General features: G+C 36.0%; 1 protein-coding gene across 7 annotated transcripts in view; it reads right to left on the bottom strand.

The window, feature by feature from the left end:
* The window catches only part of ARL15 (ADP ribosylation factor like GTPase 15), a 443095-nt gene that overhangs the window by 214647 nt on the left and 211600 nt on the right, over positions 1 to 16848 (bottom strand). The window lies entirely within an intron of this gene.

Genomic DNA, 16848 nt, shown 5'->3' with positions numbered 1-16848 from the left:
TACAAGGGTGATTTAATATTAAATAATAAATTTAGGTAATTTACCACATTAATAGTTACTATTAATAGGAAAAAAATCACATAATCTTCCCCATAATTATGGAAAAGCATTTGATAAATGTCCTCATCCATTCATAATAAAATTCACTTCACAATAGAAAAGGATATCTTTTATAAAAATGTCTTTTACCTACTACCAGATTAAAGGCATTTATCTATTTAAATAAGTAAATATCCCACAGAAAACATCACACTTAGAGGAAAATTGTTGAAAGCATTCCTTTTGTAAGCCAGAGGAAGTCAGGAACACTTTCTGTCACCAATCCTATTCAAAATTGTTCGGGAGATACCAGTCAATGTAGGTAGACAAGAAAAAGTAATCAAAATAAGACGTGAAAAGGAAGAAAGAAATTTTCATCTGCTAATGAATATGTGCAGACATGTATTAATATAATATTCAAATGAATCATAAGGATTAAAAGTCTAAGTTTTCTGTCTATATAAACCAACATACAAACGTGCATCTCTTGGCCAGGTGTGTTGGCTCATGCCTGTAACCCCAGCACTTTGGGAGGCCGAGGCGGGTGGATCACGAGGTCAGGAGATCGAGACCATCCTGGCTAACACAGTGAAATCCCGTCTCTACTAAAATTAGCAGGGCATGGTCGCTGGTGCCTGTAGTCCCAGCTACTCGGGAGGCTGAGGCAAGAGAATGGTGTGAACCCGGGAGGCGGAGCTTGCAGCGAGCCGAGATCGCGTCACTGCACTCCAGCCTGGGCGACGGAGCGAGACTCCATCTCAAAAAAACAAAAACAAAAACAAAAACAAATGTACATTTCTTGTATTTTACAGCAACAATTAGAAAATGTCACTTTATGCACAAAGATTTGCAAAATTTTAAAACCCAGATAATACCATATACTGACAAGGATATAAACAAATGGAAATTCTTTTGAGACGGAGTCTCGCTCTGTCACCCAGGCTGGAGTGCGGTGGCCGGATCTCAGCTCACTGCAAGCTCCGCCTCCCGGGTTCACGCCATTCTCCTGCCTCAGCCTCCCGAGTAGCTGGGACTATAGGCGCCCGCCACCTCGCCCGGCTAGTTTTTTGTATTTTTTAGTAGAGACGGGGTTTCACCGTGTTAGCCAGGATGGTCTCGATCTCCTGACCTCGTGATCCGCCCGTCTCGGCCTCCCAAAGTGCTGGGATTACAGGCGTGAGCCACCGCGCCCGGCCACAAATGGAAATTCTTATCTACTCTGGGAAACTTCTTGGTAGTACCGAATAAGGTTGGATATGCATATATCCTACAACTCTTTCTATTCTTAGGTACATACCATTGAGAAATGGTTGCACATATACAAATGTTACATTCATTAACATTCATAGCATCAGTGTTTGTAATATCCAAACAATGAAAACAACCCAAATGTCCATCAACAAAATGAATAAATCAATTGTGATACACTAAATATGATGGAATATTACACAGCAATAAAGATGAATAAACCATAGCCTCAGAGATGAGTATGGATGAATCTCAAAATAATAACGAACAAAAATAGAAAACCACAGAAGAATGTATTTAATATGATTCCCAATTTATATAAAGTTAAAAATATAAGAGGGCTATTACATATATTATTTGGAGATGTATACATGGGTGGCAGAAGTATTGAAAAGCGAAACAAAAAAACAGGCAACACAAAATTCAAGACAGTAGTTACTTCTAGGTGGGGAGGCAGAGGATCCATGGAAATGAGGGACTCAGAGAATAATCAGCACAGGGAGTTTTCTATTTCTGTTTCTTAATGTGGGTAGTGGAGACATTGCGATTTGCTCTAATACTACTCTTTAAACTACAAACATTTTACTCTTTTATATATCACAGAAAAGAAAGAAGAAAGGAAAGGGAAAGAAGGAAAGGAGGAGAGAGAGAGGGAGATAGAAAAAGGAAAGATAAAAAAGGATAATTATAAAATCCTTGGAATGCTAAGGAAAAGAAGTAAGCTTGCCATGGGACTCTTTTAAATGAAAGTACACATACTTCTACAAACACTACTGTAGCAAGAAATATGTGCAACACAACCGCAAGAGGCTATAACAACACAGCACACTTAGGGCTGAGATTAGACTCCTTTCACTAAAATTGATGAGTCATTTGTCATAATACAGATGTTTTATGGCTGAAAGGAATGACTGAAAACACTGGTATTTTCTTATGTAAAAAACAAGAGTTTCTCTAGATTAAATTTCCTCTAAAATTTTTAAGTACTAGGTTGAAAACCAGAGGAATCTACTTTCACTTTTCTTCAATTATTCGCAATAAAACAAGAATATCTATCAGACCATGGGGAAAATCTTTTTCTCCCACACTTTGGAAATCTAAAAGGTACTACTTTTATGTACTACCATCTACCATAATTAAATTTAATCTAAATTGTGCTATTGAGAGGTGAAAAAGGCAATTAAAGTGTCAACACTCCCAAGGCCAGCCAAACAACCTTTTGGCAAATGCTAATATAAATGTTTTCATAACCTATGATTTTTAAGGTCACTATTCAAATTCCATAGTTATACATATCTCTCTTTTCAGAGACTTTATTTCTCAGGTTTTGAAGGGCTGGAGAATGTTACTCAAACATAAGGTCAGTAAAGAAATTTTAAGCTTAGAAATTTCCTATAATGCTACAGAGCTGCAGTCTGTAGCAGTACTACAGGGCACTGCTCACATGCAGCAAGCAAAGGTGGGGCACAGGGAGGAGGAAGAAAACAGATCCAGAGACTGTATGCAGAGCATCTGTTCCAGCAACCCAGTTGTGGGCCTTCTCCTGGACCAGTAAAACTCCATCTGGTATGGGAAGCTAACTGTTCCCCAGGTGGTGTGCCCACCTGTCAACTGACAGTTGGGCTTGTGCCACTGAGAATAAGGGCAGACACATTTTGGCACAGGACTTTGGAGCGTTTCTTTAACTTAATGGCTGAGCAGGACTTGAGATGAAGAGATGAGGAAACACAGAAAAAAAAAAAAAAAATGCAATGGGCCCTGCTGGTCCCAGGCATCAGCTAGGGAATCTAGGTCACGCCTAGAACAGGCGTCTGACGGGGTATGCCATAGAGGGCGGAGACTGGCAGGGAATGGTGCCAGCCTCTGCCTTTCTGGGCTTGCCAGCCCTTGGCAGGGATTCTGGAAAACGAGACATCCCAAGTCAAACGCATTTCCGCACATTCCTCTCCCTCTCCTGCCTCTCGCTACTTACATGTGGTTAATAGACAGACTGCTCAGACTGAAAACATACACACACGCCACCACCACCACCAGGATATGGAATCTATACACGTTCATTCCAGAATGTTTAGGTTGAAAATACACGTACAAATATAGTCTCCTGGTGAAGCTCTGTGCTATGTATTTATTCCAAGCGATGTCCAAAATCTTTTTGGAATTCTTTTGGCATCTGGCTTTAGAATCCTTGGCGTATTCTTGTCAATACCCTCAGTGACAAAAGATGTTTTGTTCTAAAGAGTACACTTTATTTACCAGGCCTATGGAATTAGATGCTCCATCAATCCATACTGAATATAAGAATAAATGGATGGGTGAAACAAACACATACCGATAGTTCTTAGACAAATTCCTAATTAAATGGGTGACCAAGCATGGAATGTACAATGTTTTAATTTTAAAAAAACAAACAAAAAATAAAAAATAGAGATTTTCTTGTATGGCTCATATGGTCGAACCCAGAAGACCATTTCAATAGAAGAAAAGAGACCACTGAAATAACCAGAGAACCACTCAAGGTGATCCTGGATGTAGAGACTATTCACCTTTTAATCTTTGCATTATTCCTGAAAGGGTTTAGATCCATTTCCTCCTTGTCTTCTCCTATCCTCTAGTCCTGAAATCACCAGGGCACCAAGCCTCAAGAGGCTGCTCTCTCCCTTACTGGGCTGGGTTTCTAAGATATCCCTGACCAGATCTTAGAGATAACTCACATCCAGAGGATCTTTAGGCTGATCTTTATTAAATCCTACACTGACACTAATTTTCAAACCTAGATGTATGTTAAATAGGAAAAGAAGACCCAAATTACATCATTTCAACTTACCTTATTTTTTCCTGTAAAACAACATATCATAAATTTTAAAAGTCTCTGTGCTTAGAAGAAGGCAGCATTCATACATTTCTGGGATAGCTTTTAAAGAGTCTTATTGCTTCATAGCTACATCCCATACACATACATATTATAGGCACATTTACATGTGGACATATAAAGGAAGTATTCATAAAGGATGGGTGATGAACAAACACAAAGCCATGCTTTGATGTAAAAGATGCAGTCCTTCACTGTTGAGAAGGATGTGTAATTGAATTCTTGGTAATTACTGAGAATGGTGTCTATTGTTGAATGTAGAGTGCTCACAGAAGTCTTGTCTAGGGAGTTTGCTCTGTTCTAAGGTGAATTCTCCATAGCTCAACTCAAACATGAAAGGCGTCCTGGCATTGAGCCAAATGCCTAGGCCAGGGTGTTCTCTGGATCCTGCTGGGGTCACTGAAAGACCAAAGCAAGCACCCCAAACCTGGCCTGACATGAACCGAGAAAACTTGGGCAGCATTTGGCCCCAGGGTAAGGATGTGACAGAGCCTGCTCACTCTCCCTGCACACACTTTGGCACACATTCAGCAATGCTCTATTTGATTGCTATCTTTCCCTAATAGAGAGCTAGGCTTTTAGTGGATGTTCTGATTCTCATAATGCAGAGACAGAAGGTATGTGTGCAGGTCTCCAGTAACACTATGCTTCCTGCACATAGTCTACCCATTAAATGACTGATTTGGATTTCTTGCAAAGATCGAATGCTGGAGGCAATTTAATAATTTAAGTATAATATAAATATTTAAAGTAAAAAAAAGAAAAAAGACTGATTTGGGTTATTAAACTTTTTAAATACGAAAGTGATTTCTGAAATGTGCAAAAATGACTTTTACTCTTTTCTTACTTAAATGCCATTATTACACAATATTTAAGTGATTTTACTATTGCTGGGAAGTTTAGAATGCATCCTGATGAATATCAAGGGTCTGCTATAAAAACAGATTATCTTAAATATAATTTATGTGGATGCAACACACACAGTGTTTAAAATCCACATCCTTAAGTGCAGATGTGTTTTCGGTGTGGTCTCAGAGTGAAGGTTTCTATACAGGGTTTAGTCTGAGAAACAATTCGGGAAACAGATGAAAGGCATTTCAGATGATTACCCTAGAGACACAGTGGTTCTCAAGTCTTGATGCATATATGCCATACTGGGCTAGTAGATACATTTTTGACATTTACCACCTGTTTGGCAAATGTCATACCAGTTCATTTTGATATTCACCAAATTTGTGACTTCCTAGACCAGACCATGTCGAGTCTTGAAAGTCTTTTATTTGGATTGTCTTAAAAATTGCCATATTTTCCCAATACCTAATAGGACTTCAATTTCTTAAAATATAGAGAAAAAAAAAGAATAATTTTGCTGATTAAATCCTGTCAGAAGTACATGAATTCTGTTTTAAAACAACAATATTAAAGATTTTTAATTAGGAATAAAACATGGAAATTCCCAACTAAGATCTAATATAGCACAAAAATAAACAGTAATGATATAGAGACCACATGAAGGTAAAATAACAGTAACAAAAAAGATACGGGGGTATATAATTCATATATGTATTTTAAGTAACTACTACCATTTTCTCTTAAATGCCCTAATAAAATAAAGCATTTAAAGAAATACTATAATACCTTAATAATAATTCATTACCATTATCTACATGGTTCATTTTAATCTACCTTTAAAAGAGAATTATTATCACTTTGCTATAAAGCAAACAGTTCTGAAAACTGCCCACTTGGAACACTGCACAATGACCAGGCCTGGGTCTGTACTGCTCAATACTCTACACCCAGGACACAATGCACTGTTTTTCCCATCATAAGCACTGAATAAAATTGTTCATCTGACAAGTATTTACAAGCATCTATGTTTAAGGAGCTGTTCTAGGCACCTATAAATACAACAATAATCAACACAAAGATACCTGCCCAATGGATATTTGCTGACATGATAAAAGTTAGATCAGTAGCCTTCTTTGAATATCAGCTACTTCTGACATAGAGATGTGGCACAACTATAAGAATGAAAGAAGAAGACAGTGTGAAATCAAGACTTGAAATTCTTCTGAGAACCAAGATATATTTTCTAATGCCTCTGTCCTTCAGTGGGCCTGCAGCATTGCATAGCACAGGGAAAAGGATTTAGGAATTCACTGTCACTTTGAGGTCATATGAGTCGATCTAAAATCTCAGTTCATCTTTCCTCCATCATATGTTACCTGGGTCATAGAGGGCATGAATTTAATAAGAGGTATTAAAAAAAAGGAACTACTATCTAATAACAAGGTTGCCTTTTAAACTGTGTAATAGTTGTTTCCCATTTATGCATAGGAAGATGCATATTTAGAAAATTTATAGTTCTTTTTAGAATGACTAACAGTGACCAGAATATGACATGTTTTGTAGCCTCATGCCTTTTCTTAAACTGTTCCCTTTTTCCCCAAAGACCCTTTTCTACTGTCCTTTTCCCTTCTCATCTCTTGTTTGTTAAACTGATGAATGAAAAAGCACATGAATGAATGGATGTTGAGAGCTGGTAAAGGCTGGTTACAGCCAGGAAAGCTTAGGGAGGAAGCTGGATGTTTACAGAAATGGCTTTAGGTGTCATTAGTTCTGTAACGAAGTCCTGTGTTATTTCTGAAAACAAAGATAGACAGAGCAGTAAGTTAAGCCCAAATCAGCAGGCTTTCTCCCCCAAGTACTAGAATACAATAGCCACTCTGTTTCACAAATATATAAAAACACACTTGGCTTAGTTTCTTCAATATATTACTCTCATTTCAATTGAGCTCATTTGTAAAAAGGGCCCATCTGCAAATTAGCAACTGGGGTCTGTCCAAGTAGCAAAAAACATCCAAAGAGAAAAAAACTTGAACAAGACTTCAAAGTAAAAAAAAAGAAAAAAAAAGAAAAAAAGAAAATTAGATTACATTTTAAAAATCAAATAAAATGTTTTCATTTTTTAAAAAAAATTTAGTGACAGGAGATTGTTATGGTAGAATGAAAGAGCATATGATACAAAGTCCAAAGAGTTGGGTTTAGGTCAGTATTAGAAGTTGGATCTTGCATAATTTATTACTTCATTCTTGTGGACCTTAAGTCTTTCATTTATACAATAGATAAGGAGATAATACCACATTTCCCAGGACAATCAAGAGAAGTGCCTGATACAATGTATGTGAAACACACTTACCACTGTTCACGTTAGTTCATATTAATTTCAGTTCCTCCTCTGAACTCCCTTAGTACTTTTTACATATTTCCAGTGGCTTTTACAATATATTGTGATTATCTGTTATATGTAGGTTATTAATCTTTGTACCTATCATTCTGTTATTCATTTTTCTACCTCCTTACACAATGGTGGCACACAATAAGTGTTCAAAAAATATTGTTTGAAGAGAATGAACACAAGTTGTTTTGTTAAATGAATAATGACATTTCATTTAATTTTATTTTTTATTTATTTTTTAGAGACAAGAGTCTCGCCCCGTCACCCAGGCCGGAGTGTACTGGTGCCATCTTGGCTCACTGCAACCTCCAACTCCTGGGTTCAAGTGATTTTCCTGCCTCAGCCTCCTGAGTAGCTGGAATTACAGGCACTCGCCACCATGCCCGGCTAATTTTTGTATTTTTAGTAGAGATGGGGTTTCACCATGTTGGCCAGGCTGGTCTCAAACTCCTGACCTCAAGTGATTCATCCGCCTTGGCCTCCCATGTGCTGGGATTACAGGTGTGAGCCACCATGCCCAGCCTAATAATATTTTAAAAACATGGAAGTATGCTTAAAATTCTGAACCAAGGTATTTCTCATCTTTGAAAAAGTTGCTTTTGCCAATTCGTAGATAGGCAGGCCTATCTACAAACAGGACAGTTTTCTATAGCTAAGTCTTCATATATTGGTTACTATGTAAGGCTTAAATTTGGTCTATTTAATGTTGAACAAAATTCTTTATCCTGTTGAACAAAATTATTCTTAACACAGCCAGAGTATCTGAATCAAGACTATAGGAGTAGCCAGTCCATCTTTGTCCACCCTTATTGCACAAAGAAAAGAAGTTACATACATTTTATAGCTCTAAGGCAACAACTACCCACGGAGTAACTTATGTCTAACACAAGCCAGGCGCAGTGGCTCACAAGGTCAAGAGATTGAGACCATCCTAGCCAACATGGTGAAATCCCGTCTCTACTAAAAATAGAAAAAAATTAACTGGGTGTGATGGCGCGCGTCTGTAATCCCAGCTACTCGGGAGGCTGAGGCAGGAGAATCGCTTGAAGCTGGGAGGTGGAGGCTGCAGTGAGCCGAGATCATGTCCCTGCACTCCAGTCTCATGACAGAGTGAAACTCCGTCTCAAAAAACAAACAAATGAACAAACAAACAAACAACAAACTTATGTCTGCCACAATCAGCCAATAACATTGCCATTTGTTTAGGCTTCCATTTTTATCTCAAACACAAGGTTTTAGATTCTCTATCTTAACTAAAATCAAGAAGCTGGCACTACCAAATGTTATCTAAATCTATAGGGAGATGACTTTTAATTGGCTAGTCTTACAAAAATGGTAGTCAAATAAAAGCGTAATTGTGATCAATAACTGTAAAACTGTAGTATGTAAGTTATAAAATTCTTTTGAATGTGAAGAAGAGAAAATTTTACATTCAAGTAGATCACTTTTAGGTTCCTATAATAACATTTAAGCTCGGTAACATGCTACCAGAACCTGGTTATTTTTTGGTAAGCCATCTTTTTCATCTAAAAGGACTAAAAGAAGAATAAGATGTAAAATATACTCATTTAAGCTTAAGGCGGAAGAAGGAAGAACTCTAAAATCTAATTTGGTTTGACCAATTAACATTCCGATTGTGCTCTACAGGGAGAGCCCACGAGGTGTATACATGCACACACAGACATCGGTGCTGATGTGCAGGGACAAATTTCAGAGCTACCTCCCATTATGAGGACATACATTCACAAACACACTCTTACAGCATTTCCAAATGGAAAGCATGGGCACCTCATCAAGGGTCGAACATAGGGCATAAAAAAGTACAACAACCTTGCTGGGTTTGGTTTTTCTTTCACATCCAAGTTCCTTGTAAAATAGGCCAACCATGAAAGGATGTTTAAAACTTATAGCATTAAAAAATAATCTAGGGTCATATAATTATTTCATAAATATATGTAAGACTGAGGAAAGCTGGATGCTCCTCTGTTTGCTGCGATTCAAAGGTAAGTGAAAACCAACTTTGGAATTAATAGCTTTCAGAGATCTGAAAGCTTTCTAATACCAGGATTTTCAACGCTGCAATTTAATGACAACCCTGCTGTTGGCCTTTTCTGACCTGTTGTGAAGTAAATCAGGCAAACTAATGTGGGCTAACAAGTCTTTTTCACACTGTTCGATCCCCCTGCTTCTCTTTTCTCCGCAGACATCGCCTTTCTCCCACTCTCTGTCTAGCCATCCTCCGTCAAAGCACACAAAATGGCCACTGTAACCCTGCATCACTGCTCATTAGATCACAGGTTAGTCAAGTGGAACTGCCCGGGGTTCCCAAAGGAGAGCTATACTTCAAAAATCTGTCCATGTCAAATGAAGAAAAAAAACCCTGAGCGTGGGGTCACCCAGATCAATGATCAAAAGAAACTGAGAATGAAGGGGGAAAAAAGCATACCCTCGTTTTTGTTAAAAACACACTGATTTATTATAAGGAATACAGAGATACGATGGGGTTTTCTCCTCTTCTGCCCTGTTTTCATTTTTTAACTAAGCAATTTGTTTTAATCAGGTCCTGTTGGTTGTTAAACTTCAGACTTTGGAAAGTCTACAACTAATCCTTAAAATTTCCCCCAAAGAAAACCCATTCTAGGAAATCCAGTTTTAAGGAGGACTTTTAAATGTTTCCAAAAACACTTGAAAAGCAATAAAAGTAATACAAAGTAATCCATCTTTAATGCTTGACAAGATCCTATTTAAATCTGAGAGTAAGAGTTGGTGTGACATACACTTTAAAATAATCCGAGCAACCTCTTGAGCCTTCAAAGAAGGGAAACAACAATCTGTCAATCACGTTAGGAGCACACACAAGTGACATGCTATAAAAAGGCAGATTTCTGGGTTTTGGTGAGGCTGCAAAGATATGCAGGTAGGCTTATACCTTGTTTAATCATCTCCCTCATTTCTTCTACGCTATTCAAAGTATAACATTCTATATTTGCATTTGTACTTTTTGAAAAAAACAACACTACTAATATAACAGTACTGCACACTTGACATATTAAAAATGAGGGCAGAATGATATATCTGGAACATCTTAAAGAACAAGACTTGGTATCAAATGTCACAAGTGAAAATCAAAAGATTTGGTTTTCCTGGTTTCCTCATAACTAGAGAGAAAAGCACATTTTATTGGCTAATGATTAAAAAAAAAACTGCCCGGAATACTGCACATATGAATGGAAGTAAAATAAGTTAACTGTTTATAATTTAACCTAACAAAAGTTGTAAGGGTTGTGTAAGGGCTTTATAGCTTTGCAGTGTTTTCTTTTTTACATTTGGAGTTTATTCTTCAAGTACCCTCAAAGGGATATAAATATATTCCTTTGCGACGAAATTAAATTTTTTTTGTTTGACTTTTGTGTATTTAAAAAGCACTCCCATGACATTTACTCTATACCAGACACTGATATAATTGCCTTATGGAACATTAACTCCTTCAACCCTCATAACAACCCTGTCAGGAGGAGGGGGAAGAAAGTAGGGAGCAACTGTTAACACTGAGTAAGACTCTCTATGTGCTATACCCTCCTTTAATCCTCACCATTCACTACGAGGTAGGTTCTAGGATTAGCCCCATTTTCCAGATGAGAAAACAGACTTTTAAGTTTTTGCCCAATATAATTTAGATGGTCAACAGTAAGAAGGACTGAAATCCAGAAGTTCTGACTTCCGAGTCTTACTGTTTGTCATCTCCAAACCAAAGTGCCAAGTTAAATATTAATCAAGTTAAACTTGGGTATATCATGTGACCCCATAACTCCAATTTTCCATGTATTCACTTGAGAAATGCTTGCATATACAAGGAAACATGTACAAAGATATTTATCAACAGCTTTGTTTATAATCACAAAAATCCAGAAAGAACTTAAATATAACAGCAGAACATTTTTTTAAAATGTTGTAAGGCATCACTTACATAAATTTTTATCACACAAACCATTATTGTATATTATTTAGAGACACATGCATATGTAGTCAATTAAAGATATTCCTTGCTTCTGAAGGAGAAAGGATGCAAAAATGATGAGGAAGGGAAAAGAAGGAGCTTTAAATGCAGCTTTCATGATTTGTTTGTTTAAAGAAAAGATCTGAAACAACTATGATAAAATGTTAACATGTTCATGGGTAATGAATTGGATGGGTTTGTCTGATATTTTCTATACTTATCTATATGTTTGAAATTTTTCATAATTAATAATAATAATTAATAAACACAGTATGACTGCTTAGATGTTTACCTCATGGAATCACAAATAAATTGTGAAATTACTGTACATGGTTCTTCTAAGTCTTCTTCCTCATTTGACTCAGTAAACTGCTAAAAATTCATACCTTGGTAACAAGTTAGAGCTTAAACTATTAAAATTAATTTTCTTGAAAGTGTTTTAGAAGTACCATCTTTAAGAAAATCACTAAATTTGAAGGAATTTAATGAATTCAAATATGGACTATATTAATAAATAGTCCACGTTTCATTTTGCTGCTAAAGAAAATTCATTAAGTTGGCATTTCTAACCTTTTGACATTCAAAGTTGAGTCATAAAGCAGCCTGGTTTCAGACTGAGAGTTGTAAATTAGAGCTGAACAGGGCACTTGAGTAGAAAAGTGAATGACTTTTCACTGTATACCTTTTTGTAAAATGGCACCACATGGCTTTATTAATCATTCATGCTGATTATTAAAATAAGATTAAAGATTTAAAAATTACGTAATATCACATGGGGATCCAAATGAAAATGATAGAAATACATTTTCTTTTTTTTATGAGATGGAATTTCGCTCTGGTTGTGCAGGCTGGACTGCAATGGCACGATCTCGGCTCACCGCAACCTCGGCCTCCCAGGTTCAAGTGATTCTCCTGCCTCAGCCTTCAGAGTAGCTGGGATTACAGGCATGTGCCACCACGCCCGGCTAATTTTGTATTTTTAGTAGAGACGGGGTTTCTCCATGTTAGTCAGGCTGGTCTCGAACTCCCGACCTCAAGTAATCTGCCCGCCTCGGTCTCCCAAAGTGCTGGGATTATCGGCTGGCGTGAGCCACTGCGCCCGGCCCAGAAACACATTTTCTATAGAACCTTAGTCATACAATCTTAACTGACAGAGGATGGATCAAGTAACCTCATCTACAATTCTTTACAAATGTATGCATATTTGTAAACAAAATGAGTGAGAGAAGAGTTGTTATTATAAAAATAATTGTGGTGAAAGTAAATCCACAAATTACAGCCACATCTCTTCCTTTAACATCTTAAAAATATGATATAACTTTGAATGTATATTTTTTCAGTTCAGCATTACCATGGCTAAAGAAACATATGACAAAATTTTGACTAACTAGAGTACAAATAAAAACAAGTAATGAAAGAATTATAATTTTTGTATTCCATTTTTAACAGATGAAATTACAAAATCACAGATTCATATTGAGTGTTTTATAAAAAAGCAATGTCTAGAACCTAAAAGTCAATCATTGCTTCAACAAAATATATTTTCTGCATCTACACTGCTAGAACTAATGTTCTAATCGAAGGGCTACTACAATATTCAGAATAATTAAAGAAGACGGTATTTCCCTAGAGCAGAAAACTGTGCTAATACAGTTTAAAAGATTTATTAATATTGAAAGAAAACAAGGAGCTTCTCTGGTAAAGAAAAAAAGATAGCGATAGTGCTCAAAAACATTTCCATTAACAGTAACAGGCCATTCATTACTCAAGTAGCCTGGTGACTTCATGCTTTGCCTTAAAATCTGTTTTATTTTTCACTTAAAAAATGGACTTAATTTGCTTATTAACATAAAAGTCATTAAAAAGCCAGGGTTAAGAAAACAGAAAGATGTCCCAACTTATATTTAAAGAAAAACATCAAAGTTAATATGCAAAATTAGTATTCAAAATATGCAGAAACATATACTTCTATATTTATGGATGTTTATTTAAATAATTCACATATTAAATAAACATTTAAATAATTCAAATATTTACACTTAACTCCAATAAATTTGACAAATACTATTTTATTTTTTGAGACAGAGTGTCACTCTGTCACTTAGACTGGACTGCAGCGATGTGATCTTGACTCACTGCAACCTCTGCTTCCTGGGTTCAAGTAATTCTCGTGCCTCAGCCTTCCGAGTAGCTGGGATTACAGGTGTGCACCACCACGTCTGGTTAATTTTTGTATTTTAGTAGAGAATGGTTTTCACCATGTTGGCCAGGCTTGTCTAGAGCTCCTGGCTTCATGTGCTCCACCAGCCTCGGCCTCCTAAACTGCTGGGATTACAGGTATGAGCCAGCATGCCTGGCCCAATAAATACCACTTTAAATGAAACTATATGAAAACTGAGTAAAATGTAAATATTTATATATAACAAGAAAGAAAGTGTTCTTTCTAAACAATTTGTGCCATGTTTTGGAAAATCGGAGCATTTATCTGGACACAATGATTTGCTTTCCCATAATAATAATAACAACAGTAATAAAAATACTATTTAGTGCATATACATTACACCTCCATCTCAAGATTCTTTTTGGCCTATTTTTCAGGATCCCTCTAAGGATTATTCAGTATTGTCTTCAATGAAATATGCTAACACCTGATGAGAGAGTATTTTTCTTTTATAGCACAGTTAACAACTGTAATTCTTCAACCAGCTGTTCTCTAAGGATTCCCCTGACAAGCTCTTATTTTCATTGCATTATTTCTTTGTTCTCCTTGTCTAAACTGTACACAAGTTACCCAGATTTTCCACTCTGGCCCCTTTCAAAAAAGAATTGCTTTGGCTTGACAAATAATTAGTCCTAACCAGTATCAAAAATAAACATTACAAATTCTACATGCTAAAATTATATTGTTCTATGTGACTTCTAAATTATTTCACAGCTCATATGTAGAACCTTCTTCCCATAAGGCTCCATTGGTTTAAATTCTCATTTATGAAAACAATCCCAGTTATTTTATGGAGTTAGTTACCATCTAAACATTATAGATCATTCTTATAAAACCCCATAATCTTATGTCAGGTGTAGCATGAACTATAACTCTATTTATACTGTGTTTAGGGCAACTGAATCCAGATACTTGAACATATTAAGATATAAGCGTAAATAAAACAAAATTAAACCCTACTTGACTCTTCTCCTTTGTAACCTAGTAAAAAAACTTGTAAATTTTTTTTGTTGTCAAAGATTTATATGTGTACCAATTTAGATCTTGGAATTTCTACTAAAGAAGGTAATTACCACTTCACTGTTAGATACTGTGATATCAAACACAGCAAAGACCATAACAGGCCCAGTCAGTTGAAAGCTATGTGGTACCTTCAAAATAAGATATTTTTCTTCATTAGACCTTTGTAGTATACCTTCTTATTGGTATTGAAAGTGTGTATCAAATCTTCACTCAAAACTACTAAGATAACCTTTTTTCATGATATAAATCCTCGAAATGGTTATGTGACTATTGAAGTAATACAATCATGGCTGAATATAAAATTCTATATAAAGAGGTATTATTAAAGAAAAAGAATGAGAGATGGTAAGTACCAATAAACAAAAGTGAAAAGAGGTGCTATAAACGAATTACTCAGGTGTGGATTAGTGCATTTCCGAGCCTATGTACACTGGAAGAGTGGCCACTTCTAAGTTGCATTCAGTCTATTATATGTACCATTGCACATGTCCAGTTCTTTGTTTTCATCAAAGGCACATGTAATTCATAGGTAAGGAAAAAAATAAATAAACTGGCAAGGAGAAAAAGCCTGTTTCTAAGTAGGAGAGTATTCTATTCATCGCAAAAGATAAAAGCAGGTATCTCTTATTACATGTTTTTGTTCTCAGAGGAACAAGGCCAAAAATATGTGATTTTCGTACTTGTGCTAACACAGCAGAACTTTTCAAAGTCACTGCCAGAAATGGACCAGCTTTCTTACCTGTTTTTTCCATGCTTTAAGTTACGGATGTCTGCCGCATTATGAACGTTGCTGGTTCCCTCAGACTTCTGTAGTCTGGCTTTGCTGTGATTACTGGTCAAAACCTTTAATTACAGTATATAGTTTGTGCAGCTGCCTGGAAATTGGTCTCAGGGTCAGTGGCTCTTCCCTTTCCCCTCTTTCCATTCTTTTGAAGCAATATTGCTGAACTGAAGGCATTGTTCCAGCTTTCTGGTGTGCTCTGTCTGCTGCACATTATGAATAGCTTTGCAATCACTCTAGCAATTGGTTCTTCAACTGCCTTTAGGTTGTCAATTGTAATTCATTGGCTTCAGCCACCTTTTCTCTTTTCATTCTCTTGAGGTCTTTTATTACTTAATTTGCAATAATATTAGGGAATGTCTTCTTCAGACATGTCACTAATGCCTTACTGATTATGAGGCTGGGGGTACATTTGACTTTCATACATTCGCCTGTCAAAATGTTTCAGTATTTCCTTCATCCCTGTGACTTGTGATGCCAATATTTGCAGTGCCTTGCAAAGAAGTTTGCTTAATGCTGAAGTCTTCTCTCTAAAGAATAATCTCAAGACTCCTCCTTAAGATATTCTAATTGGGGTTAATATATATAATTAGTTATAGTTATTTGTATAACTTCCCAAAGACATAACTTCTCATTTTTTTATAATAAGAACTAAGATTTCATATTTTCTTCCCATATTATGCTCTATTCTCTTTTTTAATATATAAAAATATAATTTTAAGCTCCACACGACTCAAAGATAGTGAAGTAGAAATCAACGGCTATGTTTTCAGAACCTTTTAAGAAGACCTGTATTTACTCCTCAGACATATTTTTAGAGATTATATAAGAAAACATTAAAACTATTCAAAATGAGTGCCAGTGCTTCTGCATTACAAAATCAACAGGAAGTTTTGTTTCTGTTTTTTCAGGGGAAGGAATAAACAAATATATCTCTTGATCTATTAAGAAAAAAAGTAAATCATTTGTGCATTATGTCTCAAATCCTTAGTTCTGGATAAACTCCAACAGATTAACCCTTCTCATTAGTCTCAGCCATCCCAGAGCAACCAAGGGTATTTTAAAGCAGACACTATGTAATAATAATAATGATAATAATTATCATAATGATAATAACTAACGCTTATTGTGCTTTTTATCTTCAAAGCACCTTACTGACATTAACTATGTGTCTATTTTCAAATTAATTTACCCCGACAAATGTTTTATTAACTTTGTAAGCTGTGGAATGTGTACTGACTGAGTCCTCTTTTGCAAATAAAAAAATAAATGAAAGGAACTACAGGACAAGGAAAGGGTACCTTAAACTTTTGCCTCAAATCAGTCACTGTCTTTGTGGAATGAGGATTAATGAAATGCTAATTTTTATAAAATATAATATTAACATACAGATATAAAGTGTGAAGATCACCACTACAACACAAATACA

This window comes from Macaca thibetana, chromosome 6 (genome assembly GCF_024542745.1).
Source record: "Macaca thibetana thibetana isolate TM-01 chromosome 6, ASM2454274v1, whole genome shotgun sequence".
In the NCBI taxonomy this organism is placed as follows: Eukaryota; Metazoa; Chordata; class Mammalia; order Primates; family Cercopithecidae; genus Macaca; species Macaca thibetana.
The sequence above is the reverse complement of the archived record's forward strand: the minus strand, read 5'-3'. Positions and strand labels throughout refer to the sequence as shown.